At 47.8% G+C, this 10,282-nt stretch overlaps 1 pseudogene across 1 annotated transcript; it reads left to right on the forward strand.

The window, feature by feature from the left end:
• Positions 1 to 921: 921 nt before the first annotated feature.
• On the forward strand, positions 922 to 10,020 carry LOC144265958 (up-regulator of cell proliferation pseudogene; annotated as a pseudogene). The gene is made up of 3 exons (XR_013346393.1): positions 922 to 1,204; positions 3,359 to 3,490; positions 4,571 to 10,020. The product of XR_013346393.1 is annotated as an up-regulator of cell proliferation pseudogene (transcript).
• Positions 10,021 to 10,282: the final 262 nt, after the last annotated feature.

The following is a 10,282-nucleotide window of genomic DNA, read 5'->3' on the forward strand; positions in this document are numbered from 1 at the left end:
GCCGACATAGCTACCGCTGCTCATTCGGAGTGGTTTAATTAGGCCAGCCGGTGAGCTCTCTCCTGTTGGCAAAGAGCGGCTACACGGGAGACTTTCCAGCAGCGGTACAGCTGTGCCACCGTTAGGTCCATAGTGTAGACACAGCTTTAGTTTAATAAAGAAATGAAGGGGTGACTTGATTACAGCTTATAAGTATCTTCATGGAGAAGAAATATTGAGTAATGAGCTCTTCAGTCTGGCAGACAAGGGTCTGACATGATTCAGTGGCTGGAAGTTGAAGCTAGACCAATTCAGACTGGAAATAAGTTGAACATTTTTAATAGTGGGGGCAGTTAACCACTGGAAGAATTTGCCAAGGGTGGTGGTGGATGCTCCATCACTGACAATTTCCAAATCAAGATGGGATGTTTTTCTAAAAGATCTTGGAGCTATTTGGGGAAATTCCCTGGCCTGTGTGACACAGAGGTCAGGTCGCAGGAGGTCATGCTCAGAATGGTCCCTTCTGGCCTTGGAATCTATGAGCAGGAATGCTGGTGCCTAGCTCCCATGGGCCTAAGTAAGTGACTTGGCCAAGGTCACACAGGGCATTGAACCAGGTCTCCCAAGTCTCAGATATAGACTAGAACTCCTAAGCTCTCCTCTAAGGCTTTGCTTAGGAATAGTCACCTTTGGGGTGTGTTTGATGAAAGAGCCTGCATTTCCTTCCTTAAAATCCGACAGACAGTGGTTGCCTGGAGGATTTGCAGTGTGCTTAGCCCTGTATAATGGCTTCGGGTTCAGGAAGTGCAATGGGAGGGCTCTGCTGAACTCAGCAGGGTTTTAGTTTCAATTTTAGTCTGCCGAAGCAGAAGCTGCTTCCTGGTTCTCTCTTTCTCCGTGATGGCCCAGCAGTTTGCTTAGGGCCCTGTCTGAGGGGGTGATATGGAGAAGACCGGCAGCAGCAACTCCTTCCTGCTGGAGACCCTGGATGCGCTGGGGGAGGATGATCTCAAGAGATTCAAGTACAAGTTGAAATGGATCCGGCCGGAGAAGGGATATCGAGCCATCCCCTGGGGCCAGCTGGAGAAAGGGGATCGCATGGCTGTTACTGACCTGCTGATCAGCCACTATGGGGAGCGCTACGGGGTGAAGGTGACTGAGCAGGTGCTGAGAGACATCAGCCAGAGACAGCTGGCAGAGAGACTCACCGAGGCCATTTCAGCTGGTAAGGTATAAGCCAGAGAGAGCAGATCCAACCTGCCCCTCCCGCAGGTGGTTATGGTGGGGAGAGACTCAGTGGAATAATACATCTGTTCCCTCTCTAGTGACTCTTCCATTCCATGATCAGCAGCTGCTCCCCATTACCTAGGTGCCTGAGCCCAGCTAGAAACTGTCCCTAGCTGGAAGCACTTGAAAGGCCAGTTTCACTGATGCCTTGAGATCTTTGGTCTTAGCTCCCAGCAACAACTGAGCTCTGCAGACAGATGGGAACCCGGATGTGTCACGTAAGGCTACTGTAGAATCATAGAAGATTAGGGTTGGGAGGGATCTCAGGAGGTCATCTAGCCCAACCCCCTGCTCAAAGCAGGACCAACCCCAACTAAATAATCCCAGCCAGGCCTTTGTCAAGCCAGGCTTTAAAAACCTCTAAGGAAGGAGATTCCACCACCTCCCTAGGTAACCCATTCCAGTGCTTCACCACCCTCCTAGTGAAATAATGTTTCTTAATATCCAACCTAGACCTCCCCCACTGCAACTTGAGACCACTGCTCCTTGGTCTGTCACCTGCCACTCCTGAGAACAGCCGAGCTCCATCCTCTCTGGAACCCTCCTTGTGATGAGGCACCGAAAGACACTTCTGCTGGGATCGACCAACTGGTGGCATCAGTCCAGAGTCCAGAATGTGAAATGTGCTGGCCTAAACTGCGTGCAGCGTAATTGTAACCGTGGTGGTCCCAGGATATTAGAGAGACCAGGCGGGTGAGGTCAGACCTGAAGAAGAGCTCTGTGCGGCTCAAAAGCTCGTCTCTCTCGCCCGCAGAAATTGGTCCACTAAAAGATGTTACCTCACCCACCTGGTCTCTCCAAGTCAAAATTGTCAGTTAGGCCTTAGCCTTGGCGTATTTCAGCAAGATCAAAAATACTGCACCCACAGATCAGGCAGTTAGCCATCCCACTGCTACATTCTGCACATATAGTTCATTTGCAGGCCCCCCCAGAACCAGCTGATATAATATTGCCAAGGCTCTTCATTTTCTTGTTTTATTTTTGTTTGAGGTTCCCTGGGAATTTATGCGTTTATTTAAAAAAATTTAAAATGTGTGAAAATTAGTGCAAACTGCCAGTAAAGGGCCAGCAGGTGAGGGGAGAGAGGGAGGGGATCTGTACTCATGGGGGGGCAGCAAGTGGGGAGGGAGAGAGCGGATCTCGGTCTCAGGCCGGGGGGAAGGGAGGGTGTCTGAACAGCGCCCAGCACAATGGTGGGACGGAGTCTGAAACCCTTTCTCACTCATTTTCTGAACTGCACTAGATTTCACAGGTGGTGGCTTCCTTTTTAATGGTTTTCACATAGTCTGCACACACACAACCATGCGTGCGTAGTTACATGGACGATGTACACCTACACTAGGCACACCCACACGGAGTGTGCACACCCACACAGACCACACCCACACTAACCTGCACACTCACTGCTGGTATACGGATTGCCCTCGCACATTGACTGCACACACGCACACAGGCTGATTGAACACACACACAATTGCGTGTACACACATTAATCGCAATGTACACAGGACTGTACGCACACAAGTGTGCGCTGATCACATGTACACACACATTACACACTCATAGAGGCACTGATCACACATACACATTGCACATCCAGACATCGGTTGCGCAAACACACACTGCATGTACACACAACTGCACATACACACACACAGAGATTGCATGTACACACATTGCCTGCCTACACACACGGACAGACTCTGACTTTACACCCCCACACTGACTGCATTCATACACACTGACTCCACACACACTAACCACACACACGGAGATAGAAACGGAGATTCTGGGTAAGGTCAAAGCAGAAATCACACTGTGTGCTTTCTTCTTCTTTGTAAAAAAAGCCCCACAAATGCCCTGTTTATGCTAAGAAACACACCCCAAGGGTTTATATAGAGAGACCCACAATCAGCTCATTTCCAACTGCCCCAGACTGAGCACTTTAAACCAGTCTTTCCTTGTTTGCAGATCGTTCCTGTTTGCACACTGAGGCAGGAGGCAGAGATGCCTGAGCCCTTTGGGAAAAGGGCTGGAGCAGATCAGTGACTGAATGCCATTCATTTGTGCTTCCTCTTGTTTTCCTTGCTAGATCTTTTAAGACAGAAGCAGAACTCAGACACTCCAAAAGCCGCAGAGCTGGGGGAAGAAGTTGATTTTAATCCAGAGCAGGAATCAGAGACTCGGGGTCACCCAGAACCAGAGGAGAGGGACATTTCCCAAGGTATTTGCACTTACAAGCTTGTCTCTGCAAGGGATACAGTCCAGGAAAGAAATGTAACTTTGTCCTCCGTATTCCACTGCCCGGGGAGAGCCCCATTAGCCGCCACATGAAGGACATTCAAGACTCCTCTGATGTACACAGAAATTGCAATAGCCTGAGATTTAGCTGTACAATGAAGTAACCTGCACTCACTCCCCCTGCATATGGCAGGTGCTGAGGGATCCAGGGTGCATGGGGCTGTATAGGGCTGGTAGTGAGAGAGACTCAGTGCCTACAAATCACGAACGAGATGGGAAGAGCATCTGTCTGGTTTGTGCATGGAGGTGGGGACTGACCAGTTGTGGGAGGGTAAATTGAGGTAGAGTGGGCTATCCAGCCAATAATACAATGGTGATCAGCAGGGGGTGGGAGAGACGCATATCCTTATATGCAGAAGTACGAGCTAATGGGTATGGCCTCTGGTCCTAACATGGGAGTGAAGGGGGCAGTCTGGGCTCCAGTTTATACCATAAGAAGGACCAGACTGGGTCAGACCAATGGTCCATCTAGCCCAGTATCCTGTTTTCCAACACTGGCCAATACCAGATGCTTCAGAGGGAATGAACAGAACGGGGCAATTATCGGGGTGATCCATCCCCTGTTGTCCAATACCAGCTTCTGGCAGTCAGCCAGAGAGTACGGGGTGACTGCAATGTTCAGGCCATTATGTCAAGTGTAGCAGGGAAGAAGAGTCTGTGACTTGTAGTTGAGAGCAAGATGGGGCATGGTGAAAGGGGGAACACTTAATATTGGGGGATGATCGCAAGAGTAACAGGGCAGAGTTGAGGTTAGAGGTGGGTGGACATGGATAAAGGGGCAGAGTTAAAGATGGAGGATGGTGGAATGGCTTAATGGGGCAGAGTTAAGGTTAGAGGAGGGTGTGTATGGGTAAAGGGGCAGAGTTAAGGTTGGGGATGGGTGGTGTGAAGGTGTAAGGGGTCAGAGTTAAACTTGCAGGGGTGAACATCTGGAAATGGGCACAGTTAAAGTTGGAGGAGGCTGAACATGAGTAAATGTCATGTTCTTATTTTTTTCCTGCAGAGAGAAGACGAGCCACACAGGGAGTTCTGGAGAAATTGAACTTGGAGCAATATAGAAGCAGGCAGCTCAGACTGAGGGATCTCCAGGAGATCAGCCCAGAGAGCAGAGAGACCTGGGCTCCTATGACATTAGGGGATTTACCATGGCATTTCCTGAGGAAACTCATGGCTCTGAATGGGACGGCCAGAAACACAAGGCTTGTGCATGAGGCAACTGATGATCAAGAGACCAGTGAGGAGCAGGAAGTACATATTGATTACAATAATCTTTCTCTGAGTAACATGGGCAGTAGAAATTCTCTGCACCCCCTCGATGTTCTGTGTGCTGTTCTGGTTTGCTCAGACAGTTTCCTACAGCAGGAGATCCTGTCCAAAATGTCCATGTGCCAGTTTGCCCTCCCTCTGCTGCTACCCGCCCTCGACACCCCCAAGTGCACCCTACTGCTGTGGGCCATGAGGGACATTGTGAGGAAGTGGAGGCCACACTCCCTGGCAGAGAGCAGAGGGTTCAGAGAGGAGAGCCTGGTGCTCACATCAATGTCAACCATTTCCTTTGTACGGCTGGGGAGCTGCAGCTTCTCCAAGTCCAAACTTCTCAATGACATTCTGAGCCTCTCCCAGCAGCCCCACGATTTCTTCATCCATCGCGACATGGAGTCTGGGAACATCCCTCGGGAAATTGCAAATGGGCTGGTCGAGATTTCCTGGTATTTCCCTTCTGGGAAGGCGAGCTCAGATCTTTTCCCAGAACCTGTTGCAGTTACAAATCTGCGCGGAGACATTGAGTCGCACTGGCTGCAGTTCAGCTTTTTAACAGCGGTCTCCTCCGCAGTGTTCATTGTTACTGAAAGTATCAACGAGAGACAATATGCACTGTTATCATCTCTGCAGGGATCAGCCACTAAATACTACTTCATCTTTAACTGCAAGATTGAGAAACCCGAGGAGACCCTGGGATTCCTTTATAAATTAGGGTCTGTGCTGAAACTAGACAAACCAAGTGTGCTGATGAGAGAGAACACCCTCAATCATGCTCAGTTTGTGGAGAAGCTGCAGTTCACCATTGCAAGCCCGATGGAGTCCTCTCTCAAGAGAACCTCCGTCGCAGACACGGCTGTGACAGCACGAGAATTAGGTATCCGGGTGGATGAGGACTGTGAGGAATGCCAAAGTGCGAGCAAACGGGTGGCAGGAATCACAGCAGAAATAAAGGACGTGGCAAAGTACAAGAGGGAAATGTTGAGGCTCCCGGGAGATCGGTGCACAAAGTTGGCCAAGGCAGAGAAAGAGCTGTGCCGAATGCAACGGCAAGGGGACGCCGCCATTGGGCTCCAGGCGTCTCAGCAAAGAGAGGAATGGTTGGACTTATATACCCAGCAGTATAAATATGAGCTTACTGATGGGATGGTCAAGTTTATTGCTGGGCTAGGAAAACTCTCTCAAGTGGAAACACACTACTTCCTAAAGTGGATGAAATACCATCTGGGTCATATTGCTCAGGGCAATCTCTCCAGCCTGCAGGCAGACTATAAGGAGAAATGTCATACTAGAGGGGATGATCCCCAGCATCAAGCAGAACTGCATGAACCAATTTCCTCCAGTCCCTTAGGGGTGGAGCATTTCATGCGTGGGTTGGGGCAGTTTTATGAAGCTGAGTGTGCAATGGTGAAGGAAGGAAAAAAGCTAAAAACCCAAAGGCAACTCATTCATCTCCCAGGCATAGCAGCTGACCTGATGCTGGAAGGGTTTCCTCTAGAACTGATCGATGGAGACGTATCCAACATCCCACTGCAGTGGGTGACAGATGTTCTGATCCAGCTCCATGCCAAGCTGCGGGGAAGGTCCAGAATGCTGGTTCTAACGGTGCTGGGAGGGCAGAGCACTGGGAAATCCACCCTCCTCAACACCATGTTCGGCCTGCAGTTTGCAGTGAGCAGTGGCCAACGTACACGAGGAGCCTTCATGTCAGTCATTAAAGTGGCAGAGAACTTTCGGCAGGAGCTGGGCTGTGATTTCATCCTGGTGATAGACACAGAAGGCTTGAAAGCCCCTGAACTGGCCAAGTTGGAGGACAGTTATCAACGTGACAACGAGCTGGCCACCCTGGTGATTGGACTGAGTGACATAACCATAGTTAACATGGCCATGGAGAATGCCAGCAACATGCAGAGAGTTCTGCAAATTACGCTAGATACACTTCTGAAAATCAAGAAAATCAGGCAACATCCAAACTGCCAATTTGTGCATCAGAAAGTCAGTGATGTGTCCGCACATGAACAAACCACGGGAGACAGGTATCCGCTCCTGGAGCCGCTAGATGAAATAACCACAGCTGCAGCTTGTACAGAAAAAGGAATCAGGAAAATGAAATTTCCTGGTATTATATTTAATGATGCAGAAAAACACAATTGGTACATCCCTGACTTGTGGCATGGTGTCCCTCCCATGGCTCCAGTGAACCTGGGATACAGCAAGAGTGTGTTTGAGCTAAAGAAATACCTGTTTGAATACATAAGAAGATACTCATCTAATAAACCCATTAAGGACATCCCCCAGTTTAGTGAATGGGTAAGGAGCTTGTGGAATGCTATAAAACATTCAAATTCTACCTTCAGCTTGAGAAATAGCTTTGTGGCTCACACTTATAACCAGCTGTGCACAAAGTATTCTGAATGGGAATGGGATTTCCGCAAGGAGATGCATCTCTGGGCGTCTGAGCAAGAAACTTTAATCCAGAATCAGCCTCAAGCTGAAATAGATCATGTGGCTTTAAGGAGGTTAAAACATGAAATTCAGCAGAAACTGCAGCAAGAAGAACGGAGGCTCTTGGCTTGTTTGCAAGAATACATTGAAAGTGGAGCTGCAAATGTGCTTCTGACAGGGAAGTACAAGGAAGATTTCATCAGGAGCACCAATGGCCTGAGGAAAGAACTCAGAAGGTACTGGTTCAGAAAGTGTGAAGAAGCACTTGACAGCCAAAGCAGCCCAGAGAGATTGAGCCATCAGATCCAAGCCATGAACATGAAAACAATGAAAGAGAAAGAGGACGGTCTGTTGGGACACTGCAGGAAAAGAAACCTTTTCTCGGAAAGGGACACCTTTCAAAAGGGGATCAGGATATTCTGTGAGGAGTGTCTGAGGCCTGCCCTGGTGGATTACGTTAATAGGATGCTTGGTATAAAAATAGTGGACAATTTTCGCAGAAGTGCACAGGGGATTGGATATGGCAATCGGAGCTTCTTCCAGTTTTGGTTGCTGAGCAGACTCTTGGAGGAGATGAACTTTGATGGCTATGTGAAATATATTAATAACTACGAAGAGTTTGCCAAAACTTGGATATGGACACACCTGTTAGATCACTACAAAGAGACTAGGGGTGTGGAAAATTTGGAGACAGAGCTTCTGTCCACAGTAATAAAGAAAAGCAGGGAAGCTCTGGAGAAATCCAAGACTCAGACTGACTTTTTAGGCAGCTTTTTCAAATATTTGCAAAGGGATCTTGTAATATCCAGGGACAGCTTAGGCAGAATCCAGCTTATTAACACAATAAATACAAACCAGTTTCCCACTGCTGTTCAAGGCTTTCTGCCTGCACTTGAGCAAGCAATCTTATCCCAGTTTAAAGACTTGGATGTTGAGTCTAAGCTCTCCATCCTGCCTCTGAAGCCCCAGGAGGAGATCTTTAAGCACGTGTTTGGCTGTGGGAAGTGCTGTCCGTTCTGTAAAGTCCCCTGTGAAGCAGAAGGCACCGATCACAAAATTCATTTTGCATCAGTCCACCGGCCCCAAGGGTTAATGAAACCCAGGAGAGTCTTCTTACCCTGTTTGGCACATGGCCCAAAACTTGACTATTCTCCGTGCTATTTTGAATGGCTTATCAGGGATTCCCACGTCCACATAGATTACCGCCATTGTTTTTGTGAAGATAACAATGCCTTGCGCTGTCGTTCCCCAGCAGATTCCAGCTACAAAACTTCCAACTATTGGAAGTTTGTTTTCAAGGAGTTCAACCAACAGTTTGCTAGAGAGTATGGTACTAAACCAGCCGATCTGCCCAGGGACTGGGGTAATATAACCCAAGAGCAGGCACTGAAAAGTTTAGAGGAAGCTTTTAAAGGGGCAATCTCAGTGCCAGGTCAAAACTGGCTCCAGGTTGTACAAAAGAAACCTAAGGTGTTTCCATGAAACATATTAAATAAAATTCTAATGGAAATAGAATAGTAATTATTCCTGTAGCTCAAGTGGTAGAAGTGCATGCCTGGAAATTGGACATCTGTGGATCAAACCCCATTTATTACCTATAGGGAGAAGTTTTATGGTCGCATGTGACAGAATTGGATTTCCCAGTTTTATTTTTTAAATACCGAAATATTTAATTATTATTATTTATTTAAATGGATTGCTGTAGCGCCTAGAAGCCCTAATCATGGACCAGGACCCTGATGTACCAGGCACTGTACAAACAAAATAAAAGGGCAGGTCCTGTGCCACAAAACTTGAAAAATTTAATTCACACATTGAGAAAAATCTCTCTTCAACTGGGCGTTAGAGTTAAAAGCTGTTATAAAAAAGGGTGACCCAGTTGTTAGGGTGCTAACTTGAAAGACTCGGGTTCAATTCCCTGCTCTACCACAGACTTGTCGTGTGACCTTGGGACAGTCACTTAGCCGACCTGTGCCTCAGTTTCCCCATCTGTACAATGGAGAGAATAGCTCTGCTCTGCCTCACTGTGGGGGGATATGGAAACAAATGCATGGAGAATTGTGAGGGGCTCAGATACTGCAATAAAGGGGACTTGTCAATCGATGATGCAACAAAACACAGGGTGCTCCGCTTTTCCGCAATTGCGGGTGCAGAGTTAAGAATGACTCCCTGCTGCAGCAACTCAATGGCAAGATGGGGCTATGGCTGGCCAAAGCTGATCAGCGGAGCCGGGGAAAGTATGTAGCACCCTCTCAAGGGACATAACAGCGAATCCCACCGAGCACTGTGGTTTTCTGCGGCAGAATATCTCAAGATACTTTGCCTGTGGTGGACTGGCTCTGTACTACGGGGTTGTGTTTATAGGGCCTGAACCAAAAGTGGTCTGAGCATTGGCCTGCTAAACCCAGGGTTGTGAGTTCGATCCTTGAGGGGGCCATTTAGGGATCTGGGGCAAAAATTGGGGATTGGCCCTGCTTTGAGCAGGGGGTTGGACTAGATGACCTCCTGAGGTCCCTTCCAACCCTGATATTCTATTATTCTATTCTATGAAAAGGCATGGACATTTGAACATCGCTGGACTCTGGAGCAGGCCTGTAACACACAATCCAGCCCGGAATATGGTGCAGATTCAGCGATGCTTTGTCCAGCCAAATCAAGAACCACATGTGATCTATGTTTCTATTTTGATTATGGGAACAGGGTTTTAGACTGTAAACCCCATACTGTCTATATTCCTTTAAAGAAACTGTATATACTTCCTTAAAACAAAATAAAAAAATACTGATTTTTTTTTAATCCTGCGTGAAACAAGAATAATTTTGCATCTAAAGAAATAAACTGCAGAAAGACCCACAGGGACGATTTATTTTGTGTGCAAATTGGTCCTGATTCAGCAAAGCCCTTAAGACCAGATCCTCAAAAGGTACTTAGGTGCCTAATTCCCAGGGGAAGGGGTTAGGTTTCAGGTTCCATCCCTCACCTAGCTGGGCTTCAATTCTTCTTGATGCTT

The sequence above is a fragment of the Eretmochelys imbricata genome, chromosome 6 (genome assembly GCF_965152235.1).
Source record: "Eretmochelys imbricata isolate rEreImb1 chromosome 6, rEreImb1.hap1, whole genome shotgun sequence".
Classification (NCBI taxonomy): domain Eukaryota; kingdom Metazoa; phylum Chordata; order Testudines; family Cheloniidae; genus Eretmochelys; species Eretmochelys imbricata.